This window comes from Lethenteron reissneri, chromosome 68 (genome assembly GCF_015708825.2).
Source record: "Lethenteron reissneri isolate LAM-NWPU_2019-01 chromosome 68, ASM1570882v1, whole genome shotgun sequence".
NCBI lineage: Eukaryota > Metazoa > Chordata > Hyperoartia > Petromyzontiformes > Petromyzontidae > Lethenteron > Lethenteron reissneri.
Genome location: NC_083846.1, coordinates 2594569 through 2611680, shown reverse-complemented (window position 1 = coordinate 2611680; position 17112 = coordinate 2594569). Strand labels below are relative to the sequence as shown.

The following is a 17112-nucleotide window of genomic DNA, read 5'->3' as shown; positions in this document are numbered from 1 at the left end:
GGAGTTTATTCGAGCGGCGCAAACGCGGCGAATCACAACGGCCGCCCGGCTCGAGGGCTCTGCAGAAGTGGCCTCTGGGCACCTTTGGAATGTTTCGTTCGACAGGCGGAAGACTCGGGCGACCACACGTTACGTCCCTTCCCACGTCAGTTTTCCGCCGTTTAAAACAGCTGCTGGGGGGTGGGGGGGTGGGTCAGTATCTCTCACACGACGGAGCCATAGGCCTCACTCACGGCCCTTCGGCATCGTACACGCCACGTGGGAGCACTCGCTCGTGGGCCAAAAACCTCTCAGTGACCCTAGCTCGGCCTACATTTTGGCCCAAAATTGCCCCTAACGTGGCTACAAACTTGGCCCCAAACTTGGCCACAAACTTGGCCCCAAAACTTGGCCCCAAATATGGCCCCAAACTTGGCCACAAACTTGGCCCCAAATTTGGCCTCAAACTTGGCCACAAAAATGGCCCCAAACTTGGCCCCAAACTTGGCCCCAAACTTTTTCCAAAGTTGGGCCCCGACTTTGGGCCCCAACGTTGGGTCTTGACGTTGGCCACGACGTTGACCCTGACGTTAGCCCCGAAGCTCCGTGCTTCCTGGGGATGGCGAGTGTGGACGGTGTGTGTGTGTGTGTCGCTAGCCGTGCCACTCTGGGCTTCGCAAAAATGAAACCCCCCCGTCTCTCTCGCTGCGGCTGATTAAAAACGGCCTCCGATTTATCGCCCGCGGCTTGACAAAACGGCTCCCGCATTTTAATCGATTTTATTATCTTGTTCGAGTAAAGAAAACAAAGCGCGGGGCGGGGGCGGTTGTTATTTAGTTTTGTTCGTCCCGATGTCATTTTCTCGCCGTGCGGTCTTCCGAAGAAACGTTTTCATACAGCGAACGGCGTTCCGCTCCGCAGTTGATCACGAAGAGGAGGTTTCATTCTAGATTTGAAGCTTTCGTGACTGCAAGGATTCATACTCTTAGTTTTTTCCAAATATACAGCAGATTTGCTGTATCAAGTGAGGCCACTTGATGCAGCAAATCTGGCTGTGGCGGTCCCACCTGATGACGGAGACTTGTGTTGCCTCCGAAACGTCGTGATTTATTATTATTTTATTTTTATTCATTTTAATTTACATTTTTTACCTACGTGACTTTACCGAAGAAACTAAGAGTAGGAGGTTTCGTCTTTTGGAGAACCTCTTTTCTTTCTCAACGTGGCTCGTCACATCGGCTCGGTCTCGGCATTTTATTTCGTGCCTTCGGATTCGAAAGTGCAGTTTCGTGTCAGGTGACTTGCGTCGTAGACGCACTGAATGCAATGATGTGAAATCATCTTAAACTGTCAGATAATTGTGAGATTTTTACTTTAAACACGACGGTACCGTGATTAGTCAGAAGATACTTCCACCGGAAGCATTTACCGTCTCAATCACCAAAGTCATTCGCATGTTCGGCGGCTAGGAGATGTTGACTACCTCGCCTGGTATACAGGAGGTCGTGGGTTCGATCCCGACCCTGACGCCTGCTGCTGCTGTATAGTTGGAGTTTACGTGTTTTCCCTGTGGTCGCGTGGATTTTTCTCCGGGTCCTCCGTTTTTTTTTCTCCTCCACGTTTAGAATCGTTTCAGAGTTATTTGCCTGATATCACTTTCCACGCGATGACGATAAACCACTTCTCGTTGAGTCATCATTTGCGATCGCCAGGTCGCTTCTGATAAAGATCTGTACAGCTCCAGTAGACCTCACCGGTTAAAATAAAAAAAAACGATTTAAAGTTTTACACATCTGCCCGCTCGCCCGCTCACTCCTCGCTCTCCGATGCTCGCCCTATCATTCGAATGAGCGTCCACCTAGCCCCTCCACCCCGCGGCGACCACCCTCTGCCCACTCGCGCCCGTGACCCCCCCTCCTCATCCTCATACTTCCCTGCCCGCCAGCACGCTCTGTTGCTCGCTGACCCCCTGCAGCCCCCTCGTGCGGGAACCGTCAGCCCTTTCGCTCGCCCAAACCGCTCGCTTGCCAACTCGGCCATCTTACCCGCTCGCCCGCCCGCTCGCTCGCTCGAACCCTCATCCTCCTTCCCTGCCCGCTCGCTCTCGCCCACCTTCACTCATCCGCTCGCTCCCTCGCTCATCCTCCCTCGCTCTACCCCTGCTCGCCCGCCCGCTCGCCCGCTCGATCGCTCGTTCTCTCGCCCTCCGTCTCACACACGCATGCCCGCAGTCGCTTGCACACAACGCTCGTTTGCTCACTCGCCCTCTCTTCCCCACTCACCCTCTCTTGCCCACTCGCCCACTCACCCTCTTGCCCACTCACCCTCTTGCCCACTCGCCTGCCCGCCTGCCCGCCTGGCCACACAGTGGCTCTCATTGTGCGCCTCTTGGCGAGCAGTCGGCTCGCTGAGAGGAAGCTGGGAATGCCGTGAGATCGACACGGCAGCTCTGGCCCGGCAGCCTTTAACCCTTTCACCATCGCGGGGTACGAAGCCACCCGAAGCCACCCGAAGCGACAGGGCAGATTCAAAGTAACATTTGTCCGTCGCCAAAGTGGAAGCGTCCGAGAGAGGGAGTCTGTGGGTCTCTGTACGAGTCTATGGGTCTCTGTGTGAGTCTATGGGTATCTGTGTGAGTCTACGTACGTACGTTGAACTTTTTCCGCACCGTATGTAGGTGCGAGTCGGTCACATTTTACCTGGGGCGATGGGGAACCACAATGCACTTCTTCAGGAAATATCCACGGCTTGTTATTTAACCAAAAAAAAATATTCGGCACCCGCGTGGCATCAACGCGCGATCACGTGTGTCGTTCGCCAGGGGCATTCGCCGGATTCACGTCGCATCGCATCGCCCACGCGCCCGCCGGCTCAACGGGGAAACGAAAACACCGTGGACTGCCACCGCCTGCCCCAGCAGACACCGGAATCCTGCGCCGTTGTGGGTAAGAGACGCTCGCTGCGATTCGCGTCGAGTTCATCATTCCAACCCCCCCCCCCCACAGCTCCCCCCCCACGCCCCCCCCCCCCACCACGCCCCCCCCCCCCCCCCCCATCAGACACTCTGATTCATCCTCAGCCTTGTGACGATGAGCAAACAGCGGAAGCCTACAAAACTATGCTGCTGCTATAAACTTTTTTTATTTGTTAGTTTAACACGTGGTCGGAGGCTTTCGCGAGCAATGTCATCCATAATCGAGGTTTTTTCTTTCTTGGGTTAGATCGCGTACGTTTATAAATGTTAAACCCGGCACCACCCGACACAGCCAATTGGTAAGGGCGGTCGCCTGATGAAGCTGGTTGTAATTTCTGGCGAAACGTCGTACTCGGATTGTGAATGTTGTGGCTTGGCTCTCCAACGCGCAACCGGTGGTGCTGTACTAGTATACTACACTATTCACTACACTACTGTACACTACACTACTCACTACACTATACACTACACACTACACTATACACTACACTATACACTACACTACACACTACACTATACACTACACTATACACTACACTACACACTACACTATACACTACAATATACACTACAATATACACTATACACTACAATATACACTACTATACACTACATTACTGTACACTACACTATACACTACATTATAGACTACACTATTCACTACACTACACACTACACTATATACTACACTATACACTACACTATACACTACACTATACACTACACTATACACTAATGCTGTACTAGTGACGAATTGGCCACGTTCCGTTTACGTGACAACCCTCACTAGTTGGCCGTGTCGGGTGGTGGTGGGTTTTAGCGACACAACATTTATATATTTACGCGTTTTCACGACACAGCCTCTACTATGGATGTTTCTTTTCAGGCAAGGCCCCACTGAGCTACGCAGGTCTTTGTGTCAGAAGCGACCCGGCCACAAATGATAGCGCAACGAAGTGGGATCATCACGTGGTCATTCATAGCAGCAGCCACATACGCTAAAACGCGTGACGTTGATCCTGAATGGGGAGGATCTGGAGGAAGCAAACTCAGGATGGAACCCACGACTTCCTGCGTGCCAGGCGAGGTAGTTAACATCTCATAGCCACCGTGATGATGATGATGATGATAGACGCAAACTCCAAATATACAGCAGCAGGCATCAGGGTCGGGATGGAACCTACAACCTCCTGCATACCAGGTGAGGTAGTTAACATCTCGTCACGTGGAGAGAGAAAATGCAAACTCCAAATATACAGCAGAAGGCGTCAGGGTCGGGATGGAACCCACGACCTCCCGCGTACCAGGCGAGGTAGTTAACATCTCCGAGCCACCGTGATGATGATAAGAGATGCAAACTCCAAATATACAGCAGCAGCAGGCGTCGGGGTCGGGATGGAACCCACGACCTCCCGCGCACCAGGCGAGGTAGTTAACATCTCCGGGCCACCGTGCGCGTCGCGCACAGCGCTCCGATTCTAAAGCGGCGGTGGCGGCGGCGGCGGCGTGGGAGTTTATTGGAGCGGCGCAAACGCGGCGAATCAAAACGGCCGCTCGGCTCGAGGGCTCTGCAGAAGTGGCCTCTGGCACCTTTGGAATGTTTCGTGTTTTTCTTTCCCCCTTTGTTGTTGTTGTTGTTTTATTTCGCCTTCTCATTCGCTTCCCCTGGCGGCGGCCGAGAGGTCGGCCCACTCGTTGACCCACGTGCGGGAGACGCGCGGCGATCCGTCGCGATAGGCGAAATGATGGGGGGGGGGAAGAGGGGGGGGGGTGTTGAACTTCTTTCGCGCCGTACGTAGCCAACCGCGCCGATCGCAGGCGCGATGAGTCGGGGCTCTCGATTCGAGAGTCACGCACGGAGGCTGTGGGTTCGATCCCGTCGGTGGCGAGATGTGAACTCCCTCTCGCCTGGTTTACTGGAGGCCGTAGCCTGAAACGACGACGAAAAAAAACCACTCCGGAGAGCGAGAGACGGCGCGTCTGCGGAAAAGATGCCCGACCGAGGTCGCCCTCATCGTCGTTCAACTCGAATTTAATTTTAACGTTCGTGCCCAGAGTCAGTACAGCTGTGTTTCCCCCCCCCCCCTTTCGCTCTCCCTCTCAACTCTCTCTCTCTCCTCCCTCTCAACTCTCTTTCTCTCCTCCCTCTCAACTCTCTTTCTCTCCTCCCTCTCGCTCTCCGTGGTCGTGGTGTCACTCGACCCCTTCTCCTGCACCGCCGCCGTCGTCACCAGCGCCCACGACTCCCACCCACCCCACCCACCCACCCCACCCACACAGCCTCCCTGGAAGGAGAGCATCTCATCAAATTAGCGGCCCGTCTCTCGCTCCACTCAGCTGAGCTGGCTGATGGAGGACTAGTGACAAGTGTGGGGGGTGACGGTGGTGTTGGTGACGGTGGTGGCGGTGGTGGCGGTGGTGGCGGTGGTGGTGACGGTGGTGGTGGCGGTGGTGGTGACGGTGGTGGTGGCGGTGGTGGTGGCGGTGGTGGCGGCGGTGGTGGCGGCGGTGGTGGCGGCGGTGGTGGTGGTGACGGTGGTGGTGGTGACGGTGGTGGTGGTGGCGGTGGTGGCGGTGGTGGTGGTGGTAGCGGTGGTGGTGGCAGTGGTGTTGGTGGCGGTGGTGGTGGTAGTGGCGGTTCGTGTAGGTGGGGTTGGGGGGTGGGGGCTGTTGGCAGTGAAGAGTGGCGTCGGATGAGAGACCGATGATGAAGGATGCGTAATCAGGTTAAGTGGCGTGCCCCCCCCCCCTCCCACGACCACCCCCCCCCACAACCACCCCCCCTCCCGCCGCCCGGGGCGTGCCGCGGGCAGCGCCAGCTCCTCGCCCCCCGTTGTTGCGTCCGTGGGTTGTTGCGTGGTGGCGCTTCGAGGCGCAGCCCTTGCAATTTCCCACCTCCCTGCCCCGCCCCCCCCCTCTCACGCCGCTGCTGCTGCCCAGGGGGTCGAAGGCCTTCAGCTCGAGGGAGCCCCGTGGAGGAGGAGGAGGCCTTCTTTCTCTCTGTCTGGTTCAAGTTCAAGTTTCATGTATTAGGTATAGCCCTGTGAGCCATTCGGCTCTTGAATCGGGTGCAACCGCAGCAAACAGAAAACAAAAACGCGAACAAGAAAACATCTTAAAGTGATCTTCTTGGTTCTTTCGGTAAAGTCACGTGGAAGGTAAATAATAAAATAATAAAAATAAAACATAATAAAATAATTCTCACGACGTTTCGGCCACAACGCAAGCAGCCGTCCCCAGGTGAAGACCAGGTCTGTCGGGGAGACGCCTGAGGACGGCTGCTTGCGTTGTGGCCGAAACGTCGTGAGAATTATTTTATAATGTTTTATTTTTATTACTTGAGAGGGAGGAGAGAGAGAGCTACTAAGTGCAAACAGAAAATCCAAGAAAAGACAGCAAAATATTGCAGAAAAAGCACCGCACACCACGGCACCGATGAAGGCCGGCATGGCGCACGGGGTGGTGTGTGGTCAGCACCACGCCCGGGGGCCGCCTTTGTCTCCCCGGCGGCGATGCTCACACGCCGCACCGGGGAACTCGTTTGAGGCCGAGTCTACCTAGGGGGAGGCCCTAGACCGGTTCCGTTAATCGGTCACCGGTGTTGGCCGTGAGCGGGAATCGAACTCGGGTCGCCGGGTTCGTAGCGTGGCGTAGCGCTAACCACTGCACTACCCGGTCGACCGCGATCACCGCGGGGGAGGTGGGGGGGGACGGGCGGTCATTGAGAATGCGGCGGGGTATTTGTAAATGGATCGCCCGGTTTTGTCGCCCCAAAAGAAAGACGCAGGCTCCATGGTTAGCCCATGCGCGCGTGTGTGTGCCTGTGTGTGTGTGCGCGTGTGTGTGCGTGTGTGTGTATGTGGGGGCGTGTGTGTGTGGGGGGGTGTGTGTGTGCGTGTTCGTGTGTGTGTGTGTGGCCGGGTGCGAGTGCGTGTATGTGTAAGTGTGTGTGTGCGCATGCGTGTGTGTGCGCGTGTGTGTGTGTGCGTGTATGTGGGAGTGTGTGGGGGGGTGCCCTGGTTAATTTCGGCCCCGTGTCGACGCCGTTCCTCTGCCGCCCGCTGAGGCGGCGTGCGGGGGACACCGCACGTGTGTGTGCATGTGTGCGTGTGTGCGGGGGACACCGCACGTGTGTGCGTGTGTGTGTGCGTGCGTGTATGTGCATGTGTGCGTGTGTGCGTGTGTGCGGGGGACACCGCGCCGTGGCTCTGGGCTCTGACCTCGTTTTGCTGAGACGGCCGTGCAGCGTGGTTGGTGGTGGGGGTGGGGGGTGGTAGTCGGGGGTGGGGGGGGAAATTGGGGGTAGTGGGGTTTTTTTTGTTGTTTCATTGTTCCTATAATTTCATAGCCGGTGGCGGCGGCGGTGCTGGCGGTGGCGGCGGTGGTGGCGGCGGTGGTTGCGGACATCGTGGGTTCAATCCCGAACCCTGACGCCTGCTGCTGTATATTTGGAGTTTGCGTGTCTCTCTCTCTCATCATCATCACGGTGGCTAGGAAATGTTGACTACCTCGCCTGGTGTACAGGAGGTCATGGGTTCGATCCTGACCCTGACAACGCCTGCTGTATATTTGGAGTTTGCGTCTCTCTCTCTCTCTCATCATCACGGTGGCTAGGAGATGTTCTCTACCTCGCCTGGTATAGAGGAGGACGTGGGTTCGATCCCGAACCCTGACGATGCCTATTTTATATTTGGAGTTTGCGTGTCTCTCTCTCTCATCATCATCACGGTGGCTAGGAAATGTTGACTACCTCGCCTGGTGTGCAGGAGGTCGTGGGTTCGATCCCGACCCTGACGACGCCTGCTGCTGTGTGTGGATTGGTGGGTTGGTGGGTGCGTGGGTGGGTGAGTGTGTAGGTGGGTGTGTCGGTGCGTGGGTGGGTGTGTGGGTTGGTAGGTTGGTGGGTGCGTGGGTGGGTGGGTGTGTATGTGTGTGGGTTGGTGGGTGGGTGCGTGGGTGGGTGGATGCGTATGTGTGTGGGTGGGTGGGTGTGTGGGTGCGTATGTGCGTTGGTGGGTGGGTGGCTTTAAGATTCTCACCCCGGGGGGGGGGGGGGGACCTGTGGATTGCCAGCCCGGCGCGATGCCGGTGACCGTTGCACCGCGGCGGTAGTGACGGCATCCCAAGGCGTCAAAGCCGCGTTGTTGTGATCGGCGTCACCGCCGTCACCGTTGGCTTGTGCCGGGTCTGCGGCCGCCCGTGGCGTCGATGCGGAGGCTTCGGATGTTGGCGACGGTGAACTAAAGGCCGTCTCTGGTTCCGGCCAATCAGCCAATGGCCATGTCTTCTTAGCAGAGCCGTGGTGGTGTTCACCGCAATGATTGTGATTGTGGTTAATGCAGTAGTAACTTGACTCATTTGCAAAAGGTATCATTATAAATACAAAAAAAAATTGCAGGTACGAGCTCTATAGCTCAGTGGGCCTTACCTGCTATTTTTTTTACTTGATTTATATGGAACTTATGAGAATATTTATTTATTTTCTCGAGCCCACCCCCCATGTGACACTCCGTGACTGCGGAGGATAACGACGGACGGACGGAATGACTTTTAAAGCGAGCGAGAGGTTTAACCTCGGGGGCTCGGGGGGGTGGGGGGCGGGTGGGCCTTGCCAGCGGCATTCCTCACGCGTGTTCCCACGCCTTCCCACGTGCCCCCCCCCCCTCGCCGCACGTGTGGGACCCCGCACGTGGGTCCCGCACGTGCGTGCGGTTAGGCCCGGTTGGAGCGCCCCAGAGGTCGCAACCGGGTACCCGATACCCATACCCTACCCGATACCCGGCTACCCGTATCCAGCCGGGTACGGGTACAGGTACCCGTTTGCGACCCTGGTGCGGCCGGGTACGGGTACGGGTAGGCCGTGAGTCACTGGTGAGTAACCGTTTGTCACTCATTTCGGGTAGGGAACGGGTACCCATTTGCGACCCTGGTGCGGCCGGGTACGGGTAAGGAATCAAAACCCGTTTGCGACCTCTGGAGCACCCTGACGCCCGCCGTTCAACTCTGCGGGCGACGCTTCTTCAGCCACGCGGGAACGCGCGGCGGAGGATTTATCGCCGCGCGCGGCCGGGCTCTGTCGGCATCCCGCCGGGGCGAACGGCCGTTTTGCGGCCAGGGGCAGGGGGTGCAGGTGGTGGGCTTGGGGGGTGGGATGTGATTTTTACGAAGATGCCAGTGACGGGTGAGGCCTAGGAACTTGGGGAACGCTCCGTGAGGAGGAGAAGGTGGAGGAGGCGTGGGGAGTGAGGGTCCAGATTCATCCGGGGCGTCGATACAGCTGCCATTACCGGCAGCGCCATCATGATCACTACGGCAGCCACCACCTCAACCGCAGTCACCACCGCCGCCACCATCGCTTCTGCCGTCACGTCTACGGACGCCATCGCCACCCATCACCTCTACACCTGTCATCACCATCACTTGTACAGGCGTCACCGCCACCACCATCACTCCTGCAGCTATCGTCACCAGCGATATGTGTGTACGTTGAACTTCTTTTGCACCGTACGTAGCCGGCCGTGGCTAATCGGAGTTGCGGGGGAAGGACAACGAACTAAACGCAACGAGCAGTTCTAAAGAAATGTCAGTCTAGGTGATGATGATTTAAACGTGCATCATAGCTCCCAGTGGCTTCCGAATAGCGGAGGGAAGAGCGTTCCAGACGGCCGCAGAAGCGCATTTGAAAGCGCCGTGCGATGAATATCACTTCTACAAACATCATCACCACTGCCATCATCATCACTACTATGACCATTACTGCCATTACAGCCATCCTCATCTATACTAGATCCAGTCAACATCACCATCACCATCAGACAGCACGGCCACTACGACGACTATCGCACCCCACCGGCACAAAGACAAAGATCCCCCCTATAGCCTTCACGGACTTTTGGGGCAAGTGCTGTGGTACACGTGGGGGGGGGGGGGTGGCCAGCAGCAGGTTCTCTTTTTTTTTTTAGGCTGAGTCGACCTCGGGGAGGCCCGGGACCGGCTCGGATGATCTGTCACAGGTCTTGGTGGCCGTGAGCGGGAATCGATAACCGCTGCGCCACCGGCTCTCCGCATCATCACCACCACCACCACCACCGTCAGACACCACCAACACCACCGTCACCGTCAGACACCACCGCCACCACCACCGTCAGACACCACCAACACCACCACCACAGTTTAACAAGTCGGCAATGCCAACTTAGCGCCGTAGCTCACCGTGTGTGTGTGTTGCACGCGCGGGCGTGTGTGTTACGTGTGCATGTGTGTTACGTGTGCGTGTGTCTTACGTGTGCATGCTTGTGTGTTACACGTGTGTGCGTGTTACGCGTGCGTGTATCACTCGTGTGTGCGTGTGTGTTACACGTGCGTGCGTGTTACACGTGCGTGCGTGATACGTGTGTGTTACGTGTGCGTGCGTGTGTGTTCCACGTGCGTGCGTATGCGTCACACGTGCGTGTGTGTTCCGCATGCGTGCGTGTTACACGTGCGTGTGCGTCACTCGTGTGTGCGTGTTACACGTGTGCGTGTTACAAGTGTGTGCGTGTTACGAGTGCGTGTGTTCCACGTGTGTGCGTGTGCGTGTAACTCGTGCGCGTGCGTGCAGACACACGAGTGGAGCTCCCTCCGCCCGTACGTACCCTCGAATGCAACCGATACCCCCCCTCCCCTCCCTCCCCCCACCTCGTGCGGCTGTCGCCGTGGTGAGAGTGGTCCTGACCCCCCTCCCCTCTCCACCCGTCTCCCACCCGCGCCCATTGTTTTGTCCACACAATGGAATGGCATTCATCATGGTTACCCCCCCCACCACCACCCCCCTTTCACCCCCTCCCCCGTCACCGCCTTCCTGTTGTTGACCGGCGGCAAAGTCTCACGGCGACGGTCGCGTGGGGGGGGGGGGCTGGGGGGCTGTGTGGGGGGGCTGGGGGGTTGTGGGGGGGGGGGGGGCTGGGGGGGGGGGCTGGGGGGGGGGGTGGGGGGGGCGCAGCCTCGCGGTTACCTTCTCGGCGATGACGCGTCCAGCCGGGTCGTCGTCGTCGTCATCGTCGCAATCATCGTCACCGTCGCGGTATTCATCATCGTCGTTGTTATTGCCATCGTTCAAATCATCGTCGTCGTAATCATCATCATCGTCGTCGTCGTTATCGTAATCCTTGTTTTGCCATCACCATGGCTATTTTCATCGTCATCATCAACATGATGATGGTCGTTATTCTCATCGTCATCAAATCAGCCGTACAATCCGACGCGTGCGATCTCGTCGGATCTCGGAAGCTGAGCGAGGTTTGACTCTCCCCCTGCCACCCCCATCACCACCGCTCCCCCCCCATTCAGACGCTTGAACGGCGGGAGAGACTCGGTGTCGTGAGCAGCGGACGTCCCTCGCGGATTTCTTGAGGGTCTTGGCCAGCCAGAGGTCGCAAACGGGTTTTGATTCCTTACCCGTACCCGGCCGTACCCGTACCCTACCCGTACCCGGCCGGGTACGGTACGGGTATCAGGTACCCGATTGCGACCTCTGGGATGAAGCCATGTTGCAGGCACGGGTGGGTTGATTCTAGGAACTTGAATTGTGAGATGAGACAAGACGTTGGGAAATGAGTGACAAACGGTTACTCACCAGTGACTCACGGCCTACCCGTACCCGGCCGGGTATGGGTAGGGTACGGTTATCGGGTAGGGTACGGTTATCGGGTAGGGTACTGGTATCGGGTAGGGTACTGGTATCGGGTACCCGATTGCGACCTCTGCCGCCAGCGTCGCAGGGGCTAGGGAATTGCGGCACTCACGTAAAGGTGTGTAACCCACCCCCCCACCCACCACCCCCCACACCCCCCCACCACCCCCCACACTACCCCCCCCACCACCCCCCACACTACCCCCCCCACCAACCCCCCGCCGTGCAGGTAAAACCTCCCTATCAATGGGCCCCACCGAGCCCCGTGGAAGCGAATTCCTCTCTCTTGCGCGGTGCGGATCAACGCGGCCTGCTCCCAGCAGAGACAGAGAGCCCGTTTGTTTCGAGGGCTCCCACTAGGGGTGGCTCCATCAAGGGGTCGTCCATAAATGACGTCACACACCTGAGGAGGGGGGGGGCGGGGGGGTCAGACGTTTGTGACGATGTGTGACGATGGGGGGGGGTGGTGTTTGAGAAATGTGACGTCACGTAAAAATGTGCAACTTTAAATAAATATAGACAGCACGTTCTACTTAATTAAATAGACTTTCTAATAAATGTTTTCTCCTACAACATCAGAGTGCAGCGCCACATTAAATACGCACTACAATGACAATAGTTTACAGCGATTTGAAGCATGTTTATTTTTTTTTTGGGGGGGGGGCAGAGCTTTGTGACGTCATATTTGAGAGGGGGGGGGGTCTGACTTTTTGTGACGCCGTGTGACGAGGGGGGGGGGGTGTTTGATAAATGTGACGTCACATCAAAATGCTGCAACTTTAAATGAACTATAGACAACACGTTCTACTTAATTAAATAGACTTTGTAATAAATGTTTTCTCCTACAACGTCAGAGTGCAGCGCCACATTAAATACACACTACAATGACAATAGTTTAAAGCGATTTGAAGCATGTTTTATATTTTTTTGGGGGTGTGCAGAGCTTTGTGACATCATATTTGAGAGAAGGGGGGGGGTCTGACTTTTTGTGACGCCGTATGACGAAGGGGGGAGGGAGGAGGTTCAAAAATCGTTCAAAATCGCGTGACGTCATTTATGGACGGCCCCTTCCGTGTGTCGGGCTCCCAAACCCCGGCCCGTGACGGCGGCGGTGACGGTGACGACGGTGACGACACGATCCGATGTGCTCCGTCGGAGAAATCTCACGCACACACGCAACACGTGACCCTCCCCGTGCCTCTCCCCGTGCCTCTCCCGCCCTCTGTGTAATCTTCACACCCTCCGCGCTGTTTGCTCGCGGGGTTGACCTGCGGAGAGCCTCGCCAAACTGTGAAATTACATCTTAAGGGCCCCGGTGGGGGATTGCCTTTGATGCGAGTTTAGTGCAATCAATACCCCATCCCCTTTTACCACTTCAGGGGTGGGTGGGGGGGGGGCCCTTTACCCCCCCCCCCCAACCGCTGGAAGCACAGCGGAGGGAATCGAACCGAGAGTAAACGTCCCAATGGGACTCAACGTCCAGCGCCACCACGATCAGAGCCGTTCTTCTAGGATCACGTGGGGGGTGGTGGGTGCGCGGGCGAAAGCCCCGGGCCCCGCGCTTTGGGGGGCCTCGGCTCGGCTCCCCCCCCCCATCCCACCTACACTCCCTTCCCCCATGGATGGCCGTGGTGGTTGTGTGTGGTGTGTGGAGTAGCGGGCAGCCGGAATTGCAATCGGGCGGTCGCCGTTTCTGGCTCCGTCTCAACCCTCCCGCTCCCCCGCCACCCCCAGCGGGTGAAATATCGGCGCAGGTTTCTTGGATAAATCCTTCGCTGCAGACACCGCGGCCACAACCGTCCGCCCCAGCGGCGTGATTTGCTGTTCGTGGAGTTGGTGGTGGTGGTGTGTGTGTGTTTGTGTGTGTGACGGTAGTGTAGCGGTTAGCGTGCCGAGCGTCAGCGCGTGTGTGAGTGCGTGAGAGTGTGTGTGAGTGCGTGAGCATGTGAGTGGGTGAGTGTGTGAGCGTGTGCGTGGGTGAGCGTGTGCGTGGGTGAGTGCGTGAGCGTGCGCGGGTGAGTGTGTGGGTGAGTGTGTGAGCGTGTGCGTGGGTGAGAGCGTGAGAGAGTGAGTGCGTGCGTGAGCGTGTGCGTGGGTGATTGTGTGAGCGTGTGCGTGGGAGAGTGTGTGAGCGTGTGCGTGGGTGAGTGCGAGCGTGTGCGTGGGTGAGAGTGAGTGCGTGCGTGCGTGTGTGCGTGCGTGCGTGTGTGCGTGAGCGAGCGTGTGCGTGAGTGCGTGTGCGTGAGTGCGTGTGCGTGAGAGAGTGAGTGAGTGTGAGCGTGGGTGAGAGTGTGTGAGAGTGTGAGCGTGTGCGTGGGTGAGAGCGTGAGAGTGCGTGTGTGTGTGAGCGTGTGCGTGAGAGCGTGAGAGAGTGAGTGAGCGTGTGTGTGTGTGCGTGGGTGAGAGCGTGAGAGTGTGTGTGCGTGAGAGAGTGAGTGTGTGCGTGAGAGAGTGAGTGAGTGCGTGAGCATGTGCGTGGGTGAGTGCGTGCGCGAGCATGTGCGTGGGTGAGAGTGAGTGCGTGCGTGAGCGTGGGTGAGAGCGTGAGAGTGCGTGAGTGTGTGAGTGCGTGAGCGTGTGCCTGGGTGTGAGTGCGTGAGCGTGTGCCTGGGTGTGTGTGCGTGAGAGTGTGTGCGTGAGAGAGTGAGCGTGTGCGTGAGAGAGTGAGCGTGTGCGTGGGTGAGTGCGTGCGCGAGCATGTGCGTGGGTGAGAGCGTGAGAGTGCATGTGTGCGTGAGCATGTACGAGTATAAAGAAGCACCCGCCCCCGGGATGGGGTGCCAGGGGGCCGGGGGTGGTGCGTAGAGTTACGGCCCCGGGGGTCCGGCTCACAATGGAGACGAAGCACCGTTACAGCGCGGCCGCTAGCGCCGGGAGACCCTTTTCCTCGTTGACGACTTCGAGGCGATTTAGGACGTGGGGCCCGGGGCCCCGTCTCCTTGGCACGGTGCCTCGGAACCTCGTCGCCATGAGGACGTCGCGTTTGGCAGTCCGGACCGGCTAGGGAGCCCCCCCTTCCCCCCCCCCCCAGCTTGCGGAACGACCTCGGCCTAGATTCTAATTGACGGCATCGTTTTTCTGCGAGACGCGTCTAACCACCAACACCACCCACCCACCTTCTTTCCCGTGTCCGAGATGCCTGCAAGTTGCAGGGTTGGGTGTGTGTGGGTGTGTGTGTGGGTGTGTGTGGGTGTGTGTGTGGGTGGGTCTGTGTGTGTGTGTGGGTGTGTGTGGGTGTGTGTGTGTGGGTCTGTGTGTGTGTGTGGGTATCCCATTTTCACCGCCGAATGTCAGAACACGTGAAAGCGGCTCTGCGTTCTAGATTTGAAGTTTCCGTGACTGCAGGGATCCATACTCTTTGGTTCTTTCGGTAAAGTCACGTGGGTAGAACAATAAAACAAATTTAATCACGACGTTTCGGGCGCAACACAAGCGTCCGTCATCGCTTCAGCGATTGTTTCTTGCTGTGGTTGTCCCACCTGATGACGGACGCTTGTTTTTGCGCCCGAAACGTCGTGATTTAATTTGTTTTATTTGATACCTACGTGACTTTACCGAAAGAACCAAAGAGTACATCTTTGCTCACCGCGGAGAACTGTAGCGACACGACCGCCACCACTCTACGATAGCTGGGGCGCCAAAACTCTGCCGCACGTCCCTCCCCGCATGGCCTTGTGGGAGCCCCGGTGCCGATTGAGTTATTTTATTTCACGTTTTCTTGCGATTATTCTTCCGATTCCGTTCCGTTGACGCACACACGTAGTTGCGCGTCGTCGGTACGGGATCGCACAATGACGTACTCGTACGATGCGCTAATCCCCTTTCGCGAGTGGGAAAAGTAAAATAGCCACAGTAGCGTGCGATGCGACCCAACCTAAGGACCATATAGCAAGCTCATGGAGACCTATAGCAGACACGCAAGAGACTCGTAGAGATGCATAGAGACCCACAGAGATACGTAGGGTTACATTTAAGACACAAAGCCGCAGGAGTGTGACTGTGGCCTTGCAAGCCACGCTCCAGACCTGTACGGTGAACCCACTGTGGCCTGCGCTCCTTCAGCGTAGGAACAGCGACACCACACGAACTCTCTCTCTCTGCTGAAGCCCTCTCATCGTGGCAGCATCATCAGCAGCAGACCTTGACAGTGGCATCGAGATCCAGAACCACACAGTGGTGCTGCCATTGTGCGCCATGGTGGCGAGATGTCGACTACCTCGCCTGGTGTACAGGACAACGTGGGTTGGATCCGGACCCTGACGATGCCTGGTGTATATTTGGAGTTTGTGGTGTATCGCTCTCTGTCATCATCATCATCATCACGGTGGCTCGGAGATGTTAACTACCTCGCCTGGAATACAGGACATTGTGGATTTAATCCCGACCCTGACGATGCCTGCTGTATATTTGGAGTTGGTGGTGTATCTCACTCTGTCATCATCATCATCATCACGGTGGCTCGGAGATGTTAACTACCTCGCCTGGAATACAGGACATTGTGGATTTAATCCCGACCCTGACGATGCCTGCTGTATATTTGGAGTTGGTGGTGTATCTCTCTCTGTCATCATCATCATCATCATCACGGTGGCTCGGAGATGTTAACTACCTCGCCTGGAATACAGGACATTGTGGATTTAATCCCGACCCTGACGATGCCTGCTGTATATTTGGAGTTGGTAGTGTATCTCTCTCTGTCATCATCACGGTGGCTCGCAGATGTTAACTACCTCGCCTGGTACAGGACATTGTGGGTTTCATCCCGACCCTAACGAAGCCTGCTGTATATTTGGAGTTGGTGGTGTATCTCTCTTTCTGTCATCATCATCATCATCACGGTGGCTCGCAGATGTTAACTACCTCGCCTGGTATGCAGGAGGTCGTGGCTTCGATCTCGACCCTGACGACGCCTGCTGCCGCATATTTATAGTTTGCGTGTCGCTCTCTCTCCCCGTGGTCGCGTGGATTTATCTCCGGGCCCTCCGGTTTGTCTCTCCACGTCTAGAATCGACGTCACGCGTTTCGAGTATTTGGCCGCTGTGAATTTCCACACGACGACGAGGCCACTTCGTTAAAAACTCTAATTTTGGCGACAGCCCGGGTCGCTCGTTGAAAACTTGACGCGCTGCGCGGTTGGTCACGAGGAATGTAGCGCAGGAGTTGGTGGTGGTGGTGGGGGTGGTTACAGGTTCACTGCCCTGACGTTGGCATCGTGTCCCAGAGTCACCGGGGGGTGGGTGGGTGGAGGGGGCGGTTACGTGGTCACGTGACTCCGTTGCGATGACCTGTGCCCTCGGGGCGAAGCGGGGGTCACGTCCAATGAGTGATCTATTCCCTTGGGAACGGGGACCTCAACCGCCGGCTCTCGTTGACTCGCTCTCCCTCCTCGTCGCCGCCAGCGTGGCGACGGGTACGCGGCCGGCGTTTCGCGAATTCGTTCGAACGATTCGGAGTGCGCTCTTCCCGCTCTGACGACTACCGCCCCCGC

At 57.2% G+C, this 17112-nt stretch overlaps 1 protein-coding gene across 1 annotated transcript in view; it reads left to right on the top strand.

Moving 5' to 3' along the window:
• The window catches only part of LOC133360304 (SH3 and multiple ankyrin repeat domains protein 3-like), a 162590-nt gene that overhangs the window by 27021 nt on the left and 118457 nt on the right, over window positions 1–17112 (top strand). Inside the window, exon 2 of the mRNA XM_061578949.1 lies at window positions 2801–2924. The gene's annotated coding sequence lies outside the window, so the exon portion shown is untranslated. The remainder of the gene's footprint in view (window positions 1–2800; window positions 2925–17112) is intronic.